We start from the raw sequence: 19387 nt of genomic DNA on the forward strand, positions 1-19387 counted from the left end.
CAACTTTTCCATTCTTCAAGATGGAATCCGATGCTCCTGCCACCAGCTACGCCCATGCCCTCACTCCTTTCTTCATGAGTGAATCCAATGCTCCTGCCTCCCCCAACTATAAATAGCCAAACCTCCTTACGTTGAAACATCGCTCATTTCTCATATCTCTTAAGTGCAATGTCTTCCTCAGCTCCATCAAGCCCACCAAAGAAATATTGGGGGACTACCATACCTGAAGGTCTCGAACCATCAATGTGTTTCTGTGGTGACCTTTGTAAGCTCCGCGAGTCGCAGGACATCTCATACATCTATGGGCTGCACTTCTTCATGTGTGCCAACTAAGAGTATGACAAGCCTCACCATGCAACAACTGGTTATCGACCGGTACGGTAACAGATATCTTCCTCATCTCTTCCGATTTTGCACCCTCTTTAACTAACCGCTCATCTTGTTCCATTTGTTCAGTCCCCTCCACCGCTCTGTGATTTTATTCAGTGGCTCGACAATGAGCAAAATGACTCACAGAAGCAGTGTGTCGACATGAACATGAGGTGGAGAAGGGAAGCGTACGCACGTCGGGAGTACGAGCAACAGTAAGAGGAACTTCGCCTCAAGTGGGAGGAAGAAGAGCGCATGAGGAAGGCGACGCACGACCGTACCGTGGCTCAGGCTCGGGAGGCTGAGAGGGAAAGGAAGTGGGAGAGAGCCCGCCGTGCTAAAGCGGCAGGTCTTGATGCCCTCTGAAAGGGAAAATATCCTAGATGCACACAGTAGAGACTACCTAATGTAACCCGACATACTTTCCCTCCCTAAGGCATGTTATGATTAGGATCGACGCACTAATAAGTAGGTCTTAGTGCGAACCGTACATGCCACCTTTGTTTCCTCATTATGTCGTCGCGGTTACAGTGTATTGTAATGTTTTTACCCTATATTTAATACTATGTTTGTCCTCGTTCGCACCTCATACCCACATAAAATGCTGCGACTACTAATTACTGATGTTTTTCTCCGGCTATTACATAACCTACTCCAAATTTAAATTCTTAATTTCCTTACACCCCTTCCTTTTTATTTCTTTAATTACAAAAAAATTACATTTTTTAGAGGAGAAAATGGAAAAAAAATACATTTTTAGAGGAAAAAATGCTCCTAACCGCCCTCTCAGAGGGCTGCAGCCTCCTGAGAGGGCTGCAGGCGCCTAGTTTTATAAATACATCTGTCGGGAATCTATTTATTTAAATTTTTACTAAAAAATATAAAAATAAAAAAAGCCAGCCTCCCAGAACACTTTCTCCTGGGCCGCATCCCGCGCCAGCCCACCAAGCTGGCCTACGCACCAAACCGCTTTGCATCTAGGACTGTTTCTCGCCTTGCGCGCTCAGCCCGCTGCACCTGGCCGCTAGGCCTGCTGCTCGTGAATAGAGCCCGCCTGCTCCCTCTGAGCCGCTCGGTCAGGTGCGCCTGGGCTCGTCAACACGGCCACACGTAAGGAGCCGAACATGCCCGCCTCTAGCACGCAATGGTCGTTAGGTCGAACCCCACGTGATCACCTGGCCGCATACCTCCGACCGACCATGATGCGGCACGGACTGAACTTCACACGCAGCATGCTCCTGCATGCCTGACCGACCGGCCCTCCACGTGACGCCGTCCACGCGCTCCTGCCGCGCGACGCCGTCAGCCAGCCGTATCAACCATACACGCATGCCACCACATGCGCCGTTGCCTCCCGAAGTCCACCGTAACATTTATCACCATTGCTTTACCTTCAACAAGATTGGCCGCCCATTAATCAGATCATGAGTCAAATTCATCGTCTCGTCCGTGATGTCTTCCAGCCGCACCGTCAAATCTAGCCGTCACGTCTGATCGACCCCTATCTAACAGCCGCTTTCAGCTGTCATCAACCCGATCTTTATGTTTAGATGGATCCATGTTAATGCAGCTCATCAGATGATTCGAGCCACCATGCTCGAAGTATCCAAACCCACCGGTCGAGTCAATGATCACTGTCATGCTCCACCTTACGCCATGTCCCTCGCCAGACCGTGCATGCTTTGCATGGTGTGGAACATCTCCTAGTGCCTCCACGTTGATATTTCTTTATGGCTCTGGTACCACTTATTAGAGTTTTAGCAAAAGCATTACCAGGATCGACACACCAATTTCACAAGATCAACCACATGAGATACGATGTTTATTTAACGAGATTCGGCCAACTTGCCTACATTCTCGTGACATGACTATGAGTGCTCCTCCTCAACTGTTTTCGTCGATCTGCGGTTACAGCGGTGGTACCTAATATTTATAGGCCTAGAAGTAAGAGTCTAACTACAACTCTATTTCTAGTCCCATCCAATTACAACTTAAGTCTATTTATAACCGGCCCTGTATCCATATTCCAACACATGCAAAACTAAAATAACTGAAATGTCCAAAAGAAAAACCGAGTCATCTCAACATAGGCTCTGAAGATGAGTAGTATGAGACTACCATATCAGGACAACCTAGGGTTTTTCTTCTTTCTCGGAGCATATCTTTATCTCTGGGAAAGGATCCTTAGATGAATGGAAACTATTTGTAGGCACCCAGATATCTCATAAACAAGAAAGTTATCTCCAGAAACAGGAAGAAAGACTATATATATGGAGCCAGGGGAGAATTAGAAGCCATTACACGCCCGCGAAAGCTCTGCATCCACCAAGCTTCTCTCAATTAGATCTCCTCCAACTACGCATAAGGAAGCTTCTTAACTAGTATAGATCTATCCAAGTTAGCCACACACCCCCTTTGTAACAATCTCAAAGATCAATTCAATACGGACAGAATATAGGGCTATTATCCTAAGGTAGGTCTGAACTTATATAAAAACTCCACTGTGTACTCTTTGATTTGTCTACTCGAAGCATCCCTCATCTTTCCTACAAGTCATAAGATTGGTGGTTCACCAATCGTCGACAGCTAGCATCGTCCATGGGGATCATGACAATAGGCATTGAAGATTCTGCATATAACATGCTGCCGAATTCACCCAAGCCTGCACCAAGGACCGATTTCTCGAACGAGGGATTCTACGACAACTTCACCCCTCCAACCAACAAGCTATCAGGACCCATCCAAATTAAATTCGGATTAATCACCAAGACGATCATTTGGCAAGATGAGAGCTAGTCCACACATGTCTTTTGACGCACTACGTGCTAACCCACATCTAATCGCAAAGAACAAACCACTGATGAATAATAAACTGAATTCAATTCTGGCAGTCCCGGTATGTGTGCGTTGGTAACTCCCAGCAAAAGCTATTACCCACACATACCTTCAACAACATAAATATCACAACAACAAAGGATTTACAAGATTACAAGCTTTCAAGTTGAGACATAAAACAAGTGACAAGTTTTCAACTAGCATTAACTTACAAACATCGCAATGGAAAACAAAATAACAACATAAGAAAAAAAACCAGTGGCGCCATTTGCCCACAAGGCAACCGACCAGGGGCTAGAGTAGCCAACACCTAACTCCACCTGAAAAGAAAATAAGCAGCGTGAGTACGAAGGTACTTGTAAGACTTAATCCATAGTGGGTATATATAAATAACCCGACTCTAAAGATTATGCATTTGGTTGTTAGCAAGGAAACCGACCACAAGGTTAAGTAAATTCATTATGTGAAAGCAAAACTTGATACAACTGTATGGGCATCTACACTAGAACACCTATACCAATCTATCCTGTAGACATCCACTTGAAATATAATGTAACTAGAACCAAAATAAACATAACTGTAAATGGAACCATCGTATCCCACGCATACCAAACCACCTCATATCATCCCATATTTGTGACTCTACGACTAATGCAGATAGATAGAAGCTTGCTCGATAACGGAGAGCGCGGCAATTCAAATTGATTTTATACCCTGTAGGGGGTACTCCTGGACCCACACGACACGAGACCACCGCCCACACGACCCGTCAGTCATGAGTGATGATTCACGTATCAACCATTCACATACCCACCCCAAACCTTTGTGCCTCTGTCGAGAAATATGTGGAGGCCACCTAGGTCCCATGCGTACCACGACTTATCAGACACAACCTCAGGCACCCCTGACAGCATTCTCGCCCACACCTATACTTAGAGGTCAAATGAACGCGGCAACTTACAGTACTTGGCTTATCGTTTCTATATGCGACATGTGATAAGTACGAAAAAGTGATAAAGTCAACAACACCAACGATCAATGCTTAAATGATGCAAGCAGTCTACGAAATCCGAGCTTCTCTCCTGAACTACCCGGAGGAACTCCTTCGGGGCAGATGATACCCCTAGCACCACCCACATCTCGCCTCATTGTCACAACTCATTAAACCAACATCATAAACCCAATATTGTCATCATTGTGAAAGTAATTAACGTCTATGCTTGGAACGATGAAACATTTCACCGCTCGACTTCTACCGGTAACCTGTGCATTACTAAGCATCATGAGTAACTTTTAAGTTAGACAACATCATATTAAACCTATTTTACAAGAATACAGATAAGAAACAATTCAAGAAGGGGGGAAATAATGCATCAAAATGGGCTCTACCCATGGAACCCGACATCAATTCACTAACATACAAACATACATAAAGCATAATTTATCGGTTGAGACGACATATATCCAAAATAATAGGTGCAATATGCTTAGATGCTTGCCTTGGTGCGTTTCTTCAGTTCAGGATCAATGACAAACCTTCTCGTGATAACCCGCTACTCTCTGGTTCGACGATCGCTAAAGAAAATAATGCATCGTGATAAGCATGATGAAATGCTACAAAATATGCTTTATAATGCATGAAATTATTTTTTCTAGTTCGAACAAGTCATAAGAAAACTAGAAAAATTGGTTTCATCAATTTTGGATCCGTAAAGAATTAACGATGAATTAATGAAGACTTAACCTAATTAATTTATCTCAGAATTTTAATTAATTATTTTATGGCTAGGGACATTTTTAGTAGGTAGAGTACCTTATTATGAAACTAAAAAATTAGTTTCATAATTTTTGGAGCTACAGAGAATTTATTATAAATTTTTACAAGTTTTGGCAAACAATGAACTACACTGAAACGGTTCTGTCTGAGTTGATCGCTGTCAAACTGCCAACATGGGCGGTCGGACCACTGGGAGTGGTGGTCAGACTGTGGGAAAACACAATCAGACCTTCAGTGTGCAGAGAGATTTGGGGTCTGGCTGTTAGACCTGACCCTTGGGTGGTCCGACTCCTGGAATGGCGGTTAGATCGCTAGAAAACACGGTCAGACCGCTGTGCTCGGCCGGGAGCACTTGGTGAGCTCACCGATGATGATTCTGCTGATGCCTTTGGTTAAGACCAGCACCTAAATGCTCTATGCAACGATGAGAACCTATTTTAGGTGGTTTGAGTGACATTCATGGGGCCAAAAGCTAGGGCCCCATGGATCGATATCCATGGCTAGGGAGCTTGGTTCTATGGCTATGGGGAGTGGAAGAACTCAGGGGAACCAAGGGGAAAAGGGGTTAGTGGAGCTTCACCTTTGTGCGGTGAAGCTTTCTTGTGGGTTGGCTGGCTTCGGGGAAGCTCCGATGTGTTGGTCCGTTTCGGGGTGCTCCGACCGGCCTAGAGGCGGAAGAAGCACTTCGGACTTGCTCCGATGAAGGGGTTGCTTTGGATGAGCTCGGGGACAACATGGGGGACTCATGGGTGATCTCCTCCTTCGGTCTTCCACCTTCGTTGAGCTCAGGTGGGGACCTCCTCTTCTCTTCCTCCTTCTCTATTCTCTCTCTTTTCTCTCTCTCTTTCACTCGATGGGGAGAAATGAAATGGTGGCTGGATGGATATGTGCTGGTCGAGGGCTTAAGTGGTGGTTCTATGTACTAGTGATTGGACTGTGAGGTAGCTCTATCAGACTGCCTGGGATCAGACTCTGGGAGTTCTACACGCCACTGGCGGTCTGGCCGAGAGCAGCTCGGTTGGACCGCTAGAGGGTTTCTTCCTGGCTTCTTTCTAAAAGGTTTGGGGGCTTTTAGGGTTTTGGGTACGATTAGGGTTTTAGAGATGATTAGGGAGGACCAACATACATGATGGAAATACGTATATGCCAAAAACATACGTTTTCAAAATGTTTTAAATAATTAAAACATGATTTTGAAACACTATAATGCTTATGAATGCTCCACAATGGAATTAAGATTTTTGGGCTGTGACACAAGAAGGCGATCGATTGGGTGGACCTTGATGAATAATTATCTAGCATTGATTCAAGCGACGAGGTAAGTCGCTTCATGGGTCAATACGCCAAGAACTACGACACGAGTTCGAATCATTCGTCTACCAAGACAATCATCAACGTGATATTCACCACAAGTCGGGGTCCTCCTCTGCAGCATCCGATAACATGGATTGTCGAGACACTTACCCGAAGCAATCCGATAAATATTCTTGATGGATCTAGACTCCTCTAGCAGAGGTTATCCCTGACAAGTCTTTGCTATCAGAGACAGGGACGACGACCAGGCCAATCATACTGACAATATTCAGATTCCCCCACTCCGGGTCCGGGTGACGGCCAGCTTCCGCAGGCCACACCTCCCCAAAACCAAGACCCTAACAGAGCATAGGGATTATCATCTCCTGACCATTAGCAGGGGTCTCCGCGTTATAGATCTGCAACGGATGAGAGGCTCCTCCTTTGACAGAAGGCTCTCATGCACCCTCCAACCATAGATCTAACAACCCCCCGCCGATAAGAGCTGGATGAACTCAGTGACTGGCATGAGGAAAGAAGTTCTCATTCAGGTTGATAATTCCCACCTAGCTTTTGCTGGTAATAACTCTCACTGAGGGAGGTCACATACCGCCCCTTCCTATGAATCAAACTCAGAGAGACATAATCCCCAGAACAAAGCATCCTGGGACAACAACCGTGAGAGCAATAGTCGCAGAACCTCACTAGTCAGAAGTCATATGATCAATGACTTACGCAAAGTTATCGACCGTCGGAGATGATCAAAGATACCCAAGATGACATCGTCTGCCTTCGATGATCCGATCAAGGGACATCCTGGCACCGCCCAAGCCAGAATTGATCCTTGATTCTTGTGGGTAAAACACCCGAGGCCACCGGGACCAAGTAGGGTGCCATCAATGGGTGCCTAGCCTTCTCCTCGGATCTACGAAATGTGAGCTTTCCGGCAAGGTTCTGCCACTTGTCGATTGAGAAGTACAATGAGAGCACAAATCCTATTGAGTTTCTCCAGATCTACACCACGACTATGCAAACGGCTGGTGGGGACGAGAAGTTAATGGCAAATTACCTGGCTATCCACAACCCTTGAAGAAGTAGCCAGAACCTGGCTAACCAGCCTATCTCCAGAAATAATCTACTCGTGGGAGTAGCTTTGCGATATGTTCCGAGCTAACTTCTACGGTATGTACGTTCACCCTGGCACAAAAAAAGATCTCTACCATCGCGAGCTGATGGACAAAGAAACCTTGGGCGAGTTCATGCATTTGCTTCAGCCACACCTAAAACACCATCCCCAAGAACAACGACTATGATGTCATCCAAGCTTTCACCCAGGGGGTTAAGAGCTAGCGATGCGTTGAAGATGTCACTCGAAATGATCCTGAGACGATCAAGGAGCTCATGAAGATCATCAACATGGCCGCCAAGACCATTGAGGCGCTCCTCTTTGTCAAGGAGAAGGCCCAGGGCATCAAGTGTCCCTAGCCCGGGCTCGACAATGACGTAGTCAAGAGGAAGCGCAAGAATAGCCTCAAGGAGGTGAGGGCAAGAAAGCTAAATATAATGGATTTTTTGCAGATCTGCCCAACACCCATCCTGACAAGTGCTCCAATTCATCCTAGGGCAAGAGATTCACACCAAGCTCCAAAACATGATGATAAGCCTTGGTGCGATCTCCACCAAATCGACAATCATAGTTTTCACGGGTGTTGCCTCTAGAAGAAGATGGTCAAACGGAGATCGAGAAGGTGGCCAAAGGAAAGAAGACCCAGGTCATGACCCAAAGTAGGGATTCCAGTTCTAGCAGCAGCGAGGAGGACTCAGACCCAATATCTTCCCAACCAGATAAGAGGACCGTAGACCACATGTTCGGTGGTTCTGCGTATTACGAGTCCAAGTGGTAATACAAGACAGTGGCCGGAGAAGTCTTGGCAGCCATCCCCAAGGGTTGCTAGACCATCAAGTGATTGAATGTTGAAATATCATTTGGGCAAGATGACTGTCCTGAAAAATTTATACGGCCAGGCCGCTTCCCGATAGTGGTAGATCCTACAATCAGCAACTGTAGGGTCACTCGAGTGCTCATTGACAGAGAAAGTTCCCTCAACATCCTCTTAACAGGCGCACTAGAAACGATGCAGATCTCATGATCTTCCTTCAAGCAGTTACGCAGGCTTTACACAACATAGTACCTAGATCATCACCACTCCCATTGGCCACATATCGCTCCCTATCGCCTTCAGGAAGCATGACAAGTTCCAGACAGAAAAGATTATGTTCGATGTGGTTGACTTTGAGATGGTGTACAACGCCATCTTTGGATGACCAACTTTGTCCAAGGTCATGGCCACCATGCACTATGCCTATTAGTGCGTGAAGATCCCAAGATCCAAGGAATCATCACTGTACGAGGCTGCCCAAAGGCATGCCTCCGCTGCGACAAGTGGAGTCTCGACATGGTAACATAGCTTCAACTCGACAAGGAGATGAAGAACTCGATGCGAAAGTCACAAAGTCCCATGGCGAAGTCAAAACTATTCCTTTGGACCCATTAGAACCTTCCAAGACCATTCGGATCAGCTCTAACTTGGATCCTAAATAGGAACTCGCGCTCATCACCTTTCTCTGAGCAAACATCGATGTGTTTGCATGGCAACTGTCCAACATGCCCAGGATCCTCAGGAAGGTGATTGAGCATAAGTTGGCTATCCGGCCTGATGCAAAGCCGGTCAAGTTGAAACTTGGCAGTTAGCACCTAACCGGAAGGAGGCTATCAAAGAGGAAATTGAAAGGCTCGCTAAGGCAGGATTCATCCGAGAGGTGGATCACCCCGAGTGGCTCACCAACCCTACGACAAGTGACATATGTGCATAGACTTTACCGACCTTAATAAAGCCTGCCTGAAGGGTGCCTTCCCTCTGCCACGTATAGGTCAGATAGTAAATTCTACCTCCTGGTGTGACTATCTAAGCCATCTTGATGCTTACTCCATCTATCACCAGATTAGCATGCATCCAGAAGATGAGGAGAAAGCCTCCTTCATTACTCTGTTTGGAGTCCACTGTTATGTCAAGATGCCTTTTGGATTGAAGAATGCTGGCGCTGCATACCAACGAGGCACGCAGATAACCCTCCATGACCAAATTGGTCAGAATGTCGAGGCTTACATCGATGATCTTGTTGTTAAAACTAAAAATAAGGAAGATATCATCTCCGACATGCAAGAAACCTTCAGTAATCTACTAACAAACTGAGTCATGTTAAACCCATAAAAGCACACATTTGGAGTCGACGCACGAAAATTACTTAGGTACCTGGTCTCTTACCTTGGAATCGAAGTCAATCCTGTACATATCAAACCCATCAAACAAATGCAACCTCCCAAGTCAGTTTGAGAAGTCCAAAGACTAATAGGGTGCATGGAAACTCTCAGTAATTTTATATACCGACTCGGAGACCAAGGACTTCCCTTCAAATTACTGCATCAACATGACAAATTCGAATGGTTCGAAGAAGCAAACAAGACATTCAAAAATCTAAAGAGGTATCTTTCATCCCCATGTGCTAGTTGCTCCCAACCCAAACAAAGACCTTCTGTTATACATAGCAACCAGACCACGTACCGTGAGTGGGGTATTGGTGGTAGAAAGAGAAGTGCCGGACAAGCGAGAGAAGAGCCAGTGACTGGTGTACTATGTCAGCAAAGTACTCTATGGCCCGAAAGAATGCTACCCTCAGGTGTAGAAGCTACTACACACTATGTTGATGGCCTCTCACATGCTATGACAGTATTACTAGGCTCAAAAAACCACTGTACCATTAATATTCCCACTCGGAGAAATCCTGCACAACAGAGACACAATCAGTCGAATCACCAAGTGGGCTATCGAACTTGGAGAATTTGATGTTCATTTCGTACCTCGGACAACAATCAAGTCGCAAGTACTTTTTGTCTTTGTTGCAAAATGGAAGGAACTCCATCAACCCCAGGATAGCCAAGACAACTTATCATATGTGTGGTCTCTTTTCTTTAACAGTTTGCTTATGTTTCAAGGCGCGAGGGCTGGAATTATACTTATTTCTCCCACAGGAGAAAGCCTGCAATATGCTTTGCAGATTGACTTCCTGGCCACAAATAATGTAACCGAATATGAGAGTCTGCTCATCGGTCTCCGAGTAGCTTCTACTCTTGGAATATGCCACCTTCTCGTGAAAGGGGATTCACAGTTGGTGGTGAATCAAGTCAGCAAAGAGTATCAAACCACGGACAAGACCATGGAAGGCTACCTTGCGGGGGTGAGGAAGATCGAAAAGAAATTCATCAGATTCAAGGTCAAATATATCCCAAGAAAGGATAATTACCTCACAGATAGTCTTGCCTGCATACAATCCTCACGATCTCTAGGACAATCCAAGATTTTCATAGAGAAACTCTCGAAGTCATCTGTGAAATCATCAGATGCCACAACCGTCTACGAGACCTATAACCAGCTCAGGGGCTCACCAGGGATTGATGCCCCAAAAGGAGTCACAGGGGAACTCGTGTCTTAGCTCAAAAGCAAAGTTTTTTGGATGGACCCAATCCGCAAGTACCTTTAAGATCGAGTTATGCCTGAAGATTATGCACTATCCGAGCAGATTTCCCATTGTTTTAGGATGTATACCCTGGTGGACGACATTCTCTATTAAAGTGGAGCCCACAGAGTACTCATGAAGTGCATCTCTCAGAAGCAGAGTAGAGAACTACTCGAGGAAATCCATGGAGGGGTGTGCGAAGCTCATACTTCCTTCTGAACCCTAATTGAGAAGGCGTTTAGACAAGGATTCTATTGGTCTACTACTCTCTATGATGCGAGCGAGTTAGTAAAAAAGTGCTCAAGTTATCAATTTCACAGTAGACATGTACATCAACCCACTCAAGCCTTACAGTCGATCCTCTTGTAGTGGCCATTCGTGGCTTAGGGGCTAGATATTCTGGGGCCCTTCCCGGTAGCATATGGGGGCTTCAAGTTCCTATTCATTGCAATCGATACCTTCACCAAGTGGTTTGAAGCTGAGCCAATTAGCAAGATCACATTGGCAGTAGCCAAGAAGTTCATTATAAAAAGTTTCATGACAAGATTCGGCATCTTGAGTAGGATCATTACCAAAAATGACACTCAGTTTTCTAGCGCGACGTTCATCGATTACTGTGAGGGACTAGGCATCATGATCTGCTTTGCCTCTGTGGCCCATCCACAAAGAAATGAGCAGGTCAAGCGTGCAAATGGTCTGGTGCTCCAAAGAATCAAAACCTGCGCCTTCAATCGCTTATCCACCTATGTTAAAGCCTGAGCTTCCGAGTTTCCCAATGTGCTTTGGGCACTCCAAATGACTTCTAGCTGGGCAACAGGTGAAACGCCTTCCTTCCTAGTCTATGGGGGTTGAAGCCATACTACCCTGTGAACTAAAGATCAAATCACCCCAAGTTGAATTATATGTTGACAAGGATGTGATCTTGAGAAGGCAGGATGACCCAATGTTCTTGAGGAAAAAAATGATGCAAGTGCTGATAAGATTAGCATGATACCGGCAAGCCTTCTGGCGCTACCATGACAAGAACATCCAAAAGAGATCCTTTGAACTCGGAGATTTGGTTTTACGACTCGTCCAGAGCCAGAAAAATAACAGCAAGCTATCTTCAAAGTGGGAGGGTCTATATAGGGTGGTCGAATCTAATCGACTAGGGCCGTATAGGTTAGCTATGGAAGACGGTGATGTCCTTAAAAACTCTTGGAATATCGACCGGCTTCGTAAGTTCTATGTGTAAGTGCTTTGAGTATATTTTGTAATATGACTTGTCATATTTCTAAATAGATCAATATATATCATTTTTCCTATTTCGATCCAATGCCTTTGAAATAAAGATAAGTCGTTATACATGTACTTACACCCATGAACGTACTTGGTTTTTTGGACTGCCTATCCAAGAATTCTTCCCCGATAGCCAATCGGGGGTATCATACATACTCAGACTACAAAAACTTGTCACATGCACCGCATAAATGTTTTCTAATGAGGCGGGAATGCCATCTTTAGGGACCACGAAGAGCCTTATCGAGTCCACGAGTGCCTAAAAGCTAAGACATTTTTCGCTTGAAGTCTGACTTAAGATAATCGGGATGAATATCCCAACAAGTACTTCCAAAACTCTCTAAACTACTCAAAAGATACATGATAGAGGCTGAACACTTGTGAAAATGTTCCTTGTATTCATGAAGATTCATAAGCATTGTAGTAGAAATAGTATCTTTACATTTAACAAGATTTTGAGCTCTTTTATAGATAAAAGGACAGTAAAGAAGGTTACAAGCCTCCTTATGATCCATTCGACGCCATGCAACAAGAGGAAGGAAGAAAAACAACCAGGGAAGTCTCTCCCACTTCCTTTTCCTCTCTAACTTCTACCGTCATCAATATCATAGTGGAGGATGATGGCGGTGGGGAGGGCCTGACTGCCCATCGGCATCATCGGTGTCACTTCCCTAGCTCCTCCTTTCAACCGTCATCATCAGGTATCGTGCAAGGACGAAGGTGAAGAAAAAGCCAAGGCCTTACCATCTTTAATGGAGACGCTACCTGGCACCTCCTCTTCCTCCACCTCAACCGATGACTCTTCTTCCTATATTTCCTCCACCAAGAGATCCCAATCCACTTCTTCGTGGCCTGGGGATGATTTCTTGGGTGCCAGGGGCTTGCCATCTTTAACAGGGATGTTGCTGACCACAATGTCTTCTTCTACCTCCTCATCGAAGGAGATGCCGATGACCTACACAATAGACTCAGACTTAGGGGGAGAAGATGGCGGTGTTAAAGGAGAGTACCCTGGTGGTGAAGGTGGAGGGATTGGTGAAGATGGAGACTCCATGACTAGGCTCTGAGTTGGTGCAACCAGGCATCATCGCTTGGGGGCTTTTAAAGTCCTATGGGGCAGGGAGACAATATCTCTTCGTCCTCACACATTTAATGTTTGGCACGGCTACATAATGCTTCACAGGCGACCAAGCGTCAATCGACCGTTGACATCGTGTCTTTTCAGTTGACTCACTTGGACAAAGAGGCAACCTCTCAACGCATCCAATTGCAAGCATAGTTTTAAGAAGTCTCAGTGCATTCTACCAGCTATATTTTTCTGAAGCTCGCGGGGCTGCTGAGGGGACAGGACATTTCTCCACCGTACTCATGCAGATTTTTTTTTGTCAAGTAGAGAATCTCTTCACCACCACATAAGACTTCCATGACGAAGGTTGAACTTTCAAACCCGGCCAGCAAAAAATCCTATTTTCCCTATCCTTTTGCAAGAATGGGATGATCTTTTTCGGGCGAATCAAAATTTCTACTCAGATGGAATACCTTCTCGAGGACTCTCTTGAGAAATCGGAGGTGCTAGGAATCCCAAATAGATGATCCGAGGACCCTAAGAACCCGGTTGGATGTGTCACCCTAACCGGGAACCCAATTTCTACTCGATGACTTGGTTAGTTAAAACGCTTATCTTTGCTGCCAAGTCTTTGATCCGTCGAAGTCTCATTTCATATACTGGTGGGGGCTTGACGATGAGTAGTATGGGACTACCATATCCGGACACCCCAAGGTTTTTTGTTTTTCTCATGGTATATCTTTATCTCTGATAAAGAGATCCTTGGATGAATTAGAACTACTCGTAGGCACCCATAATATCTCGTAAACAAGGAAGTTTATCTCTAGGAATGGAAAGGAAGACTCCAGAGGATGTACAACGCCCCCTATATATACGGAGCATGAGGACCCTGTGGAGGATCATCAAGAATTAGAATCCGTTACACGCCTGCGGAAGCTCTGCATCCATCAAGCCTCTCATAGCTAGATCTCCTTTGAATACGTAGAAGGAATCTGCTCGACTAGAATAGATCTATCTAGGCTAGTCATGCACCCCGTTTGTAACAGTCTCAGATATCAATTCAAGACAGATATGATATAAGGTTATTATCCTAAATGAGGCTTGAATCTGTATAAAAAATCCTATGTGTGCTCTTTGATTTGTCTACTCAAAGCATCCCCCATCTTTCCTACAAGTTCATAACATCGTTTGTTCACTGATAGTCGATAGACTCAGTTATCTTGGTTTTGTTGGTTGTTGTGCATGCTAATGAATATTTGTTTTGGAATTATGTTACTTGAGACTAACATGTAAAATTTCACATTTTTTTTAAACACGCAGGAGAACTGCATGCATTAACAAGACGATTAAGGAGGTCCGATTATAAAGCTACACATAGAAAAAGAAAAAGAAAGGCCACAGCCAAGAGCTCTTAATCTAAAACATACATGCCACAAACATGTAATAAATAGATTTAGTTGGACTTGCTGTCTCAATAAATATCCCCGCATCAACACCATTGCGATGAAAAACTTAGTTTTATAGAATTTTTTGGTCAATATTCTGTAACATTTTTCAGCTACTATAAAATATTTCATTTTGTAGTAATGTATATTTGGAGTTTCAACTCTTAATTCTAAAGACACCTTCTACTAACACACACAATTAGGTAATCCAATATAAAACAAACGATCCAGTGAAATACAATAGAATCTTGTGTCCAACTCAGATCCAAGTATTTGAGTGAAGGCATCAAACTGAAGTAGGATTCTGGTCATTGAATGAAGTAGAAGTAATCCACACCTGGCCTATCTCATCGGGAAGGTAATGAACTTGTGTCCAACTTAGATCCAAGTATTAGGTGGGTCAGCGGACAATCTGATGGCTTCAAATGCCAATGGCTCAAAAACTAGTTGTTACTGTATGGAAGTTCTCAACAATCAGGTGGGTCACAGGATAATCCTGTAGCCTTCATCTTTAATAATAAGGGTCCTCTAGACAATTTTCCTAGTGGTCACCACCAGACAATCAGGTTGAGTCACCAAAAACTGCAATCTATATTTCGGCCATAACTTTTCACTCTGGACTCTAATTTTGATGAACTTCGACTCTATGAAAAGCTTTTATTGAGGTCTACACATATCCACTGAAATCTTGAGCTCAAACCCATCTGATAAAATTTAAATCCATAGAATAAGTCCAATTCAATCACCTATTTGTCCCGACTTCACTTCTTTTTGTTCTGACTTCAAATCTTGATGTTGTGTGTATTCCTCTAGGTCTATTATAGCTAGATAAGCCTATTGCGCAAAACATACTAGGTAAATAACCTCAGGACACTAGATTAAGCTATTGATACCACGCTATTAGACGTATACAAATCACACTCGGCTTAATCAATAGTGTCGACTGTCTATAAAGATAAGAACTAGCACGCACCCATCATTTGACGTGTTGAGTGCTAATGCTTATCTAAAAATATCCATCGTAGCTAATATTCGATTAAAATGAGAGTAATTTTGGTAGTCCCGATATATGCTCAACAAAGCTCAAGACCACAGCATATATCGTTTACAACATAGTTTCATCACAAGATATGAATAGAGTGCAAGATTTAACTTATATTACATACCTTATTCACGATTCTAGTTTCTACTTACATCAAAGAATCGTACGTAGCGAAAGTATTAATAACAAAAGATTAGTTGTGCCATTGTCCAAAAGGCTCCATCAAGATTAGTTCAAGCAGACCTCTACTCCTGCACATCAACGACATCAGCGGGATAAAAATATCCACAAACTAGTTCGTCGTTACCTGCAACAACTTAAGGACAGCACCCTAAGTATGAATGTACTCGCAAGACTTACACAATATGGGTATATATATTTTCGACTCCAAGGATAATGCATTTGGTTGAATAGCAAGGAAATGGCCATAAAGTTAAGTTGATTCAGCGAAAAACACTTTGATCAATATAATGATATGCACAACTAATATTGATCGACAATAAGTAAAACCTCCAAGAATGTAAACTTGCTCAACTCAACTAAGCATCAACAATGCTTGTCCCAAAAGCCCACATACTTTCCATCCCACCAAACTGATCCAAACTCTATGATAATGTCCAATGGGCATTAAGCGTGCTCAAGACCGAGACTGCAATGATTCGAATTGATCTTATACCATGCAGGGAAGTACTTCTTTACCCACATAACACAAGACCATTTGGCTTGTGTGAACCGTTAGCTACACAAGGGGTTACCTGTGACAACCTTTTCCAAATAAGTCTCAACCGATTGGGGCATACGCCTCTCGGTGCGGAGGTCATCTAGGTCCACTCCCAGAGCAACCTAGAAAACTCTACAAGCTTAATAGCCCACAACACCGTAAATGTTCAAGCCAAAGGGTCACAACAACATAAGGTATTCAACTCATCTTTACCATATTCGGATATGTGGTTAGTACGGAAAGTACCTAAGCCAACAACAGCAACGATCGGTGCTTAAACGATACAAGCAGTCTATGGCACCTCATCTCCAATTCACCAACTCATCATCTCAACTTGTCATTCCTTTTAAACAGTAATCAAAGGCATGATAGCTCGCGAACGATGGACGTACCACCGCTCGACTTCTACCGATGACCTATGTATTGCTAAGCATTTTGAACTTCATTTAAGTTGGACGTTAATATGGTTATAACCAAGTTACAAGGATGGAGGTAATCAATATATCAAGGTAGAGACATATGCATCAAATAGGTTCTACCCGATTCCCGACGTTGACTCACTAAAGCATGCATATACGACTCATATCAATATCTAGCAAATTGACCAATAATTCATCAAAATATAGGAGAAATATGATAGATGCTCGCCTGGTGCTTCCGACCCTTCACTCACGAACTCCTCTCGTTCGTCTTCAGGTTCAAACACGTGACTCTCCGAAATGCCAGTCTCTAAATAAAAGAACGATGCATCGCAATAAGTACGGATGCCATGCAATGAAAGATGCTCCACAATGCATGACCACAGTGGAGATGCAATGCATTATTTCATGAGTTTATAGCATCGACGATTCTTTAAATTGGGTTATTGCTAATTGTTTAACATTTTTTTCCTAGATTAATTGAACTTAAACTAAAGCTTAATCCTAAACAAAACATTAATTATGCATGATACGAAGGTGAGAATTTTTAATGAATAGAGCAATTTATAACAAGACTAAAAAAAATTGGTTTCACCAAATTTGGACTTACCAATAATTAACTATGAATTATTAAATCTGAAAAATATTTCATTTATCCTATGCATTGAATTACATATTTCATGTTTTCTAATATTTTTAACATGTAGAGCATGATCATACAAAGCTAACAAAAGTGGTTTCATAATTTTTGGAGCTATATTCATTTTTCTACACATTTTACAAGCTTTCATCTGATTTAATAGTGTGAGAACAATTCTAATTCACATATCCGGGATTTTATCCTAATACCAAAAGCCCTAAACATTTTTCCACCCAAGGCTCAGCTTGCCATAGAGGTGGCCAGTGCGACCAGGGGCCGCTGACCCATTCAAAATGTTGGATCGGGGTCAGCTTGCCTGCGCGCGGGTGAGCACAGCGGTGTGACCCACCACCGGCGAACGGTGGCGCCAATCGATCGGTGGAGGGTGGCAGTGGCAACAGTCCACCATGGTGAACTCAGCTTGGCAAGCCTCGGCCAGCGGGCCTAGCTCGAAGATGGTTGGCGGTGAGCACAGAGGTGGTGTCCATGGCGGCTCAGTCTAGCACACCGGCGGCGAGGGAGCGGTGGAGCTCGGCCGGGGAGGGAAGCGGGAGCATTAGCACATGCACGGGTGTAGGGTAGAGGAACACGAGTTTTAGCTGGCTGAAAGCATGGGGAGCTACGACGCGCTAAGAGGAAGCCTGTCATGGAGTGTTCAGGCCAAGGGCCTGGCAGTGGCCTAGCTGGCAGCATGCGCAGAGGGGCAGCAGCGGGTAGTCGCGCGAGGAGAGGCACGTCGGCCATGGGCCAAGCATGATTTGATGTGCGCAGAAGATCAAGGCAGGAGTAGGGAGGCTCACTGTGCACTGGGTTGGCCAGGGAAAGCTTTGCAGTGGTGGTTCGTCGGTGTGGCCAAAGTGACGCCACTGGAGTTGGGGAAGCAAGGGCGAAGAGGCTCGATTCGGCTAGGAAAGGATGGGGCTCGCATGGGAAACGGAGGGGAAAGCTTCGCACAACCTTTCTCTACATGACTTGAGGCTAGTTGGGCAGATTTGGGCTTAGGTTCGATGGACTTTTGCAGCTGCGGCACTGTGCAGTGGCGCGTGCTGTTCTGTTAAGAATGGCCGGCCGCGAGAGAAGAGTGAGGGAGAGAGGGAGAGAAAGAGAGAGAATGAGAGAGAAGTAAGGCGGCAGCCAGCTCTTTTTCGGGTCAAAGAAGGCGGCGCTGACCTGTCTCTGAAGCAGCTTGGTGGCAGCTAGGCCGGTGAGGAAGTCGCTGGATGAACAGTAGCTTCCATAAACAGTGATCAACATGAACAAGTATCTCCTTCTTCTCTGATCCAAAAAAACATCTTCCCAGGCTCAAAAATCCTAGGACAATTTTTATGTGATACTATAATTTATATGCAACCCATTTGGATTGGTTTGTCCTAAAAATACTGAGCCAAATTTAAATTAAAATTCCTCAAAGTTACAACCTTTTCTAACTTGCTCTACTTTTTAAGACCTCAAATTAAACCAAAAAAATCTGAGAAAAATCACTAATATCCTTCATATGCTATGGACTAATTTCTAAAAATATCTTAAGCCCGAAGTTACATATTTGTGAGTTCCTTCACAATGCATCACTTCCTATTAAACTTAACAATTTATGTTTAATTTTAATTTCATGCAAAAATTGCTCAAACAATTAAACATATGCTAAAGTTGCTCATGAATGCTTAATGATATATTTACGAAAATTGGGATGTTACAAAACCCAAACCCCTATGCATACTACGGTCAAACAAAACAAACCTATCTAGACAAGTGATGCTCTCAACCTATGTTAACTTGTCTAAAGAACATGTACTTATATCTTTATAAAGCTAATCTTTGACCTTGATGTTCATCTTTTTGAGGTATTTGGAACACCAAGTTCATAAAAAAACATCCATGACACTAAAACATGTATACTAGCAAACTATATTAGTCTCATTAACTATAT

This window comes from Phragmites australis, chromosome 17 (genome assembly GCF_958298935.1).
Source record: "Phragmites australis chromosome 17, lpPhrAust1.1, whole genome shotgun sequence".
Taxonomy (NCBI): domain Eukaryota; kingdom Viridiplantae; phylum Streptophyta; class Magnoliopsida; order Poales; family Poaceae; genus Phragmites; species Phragmites australis.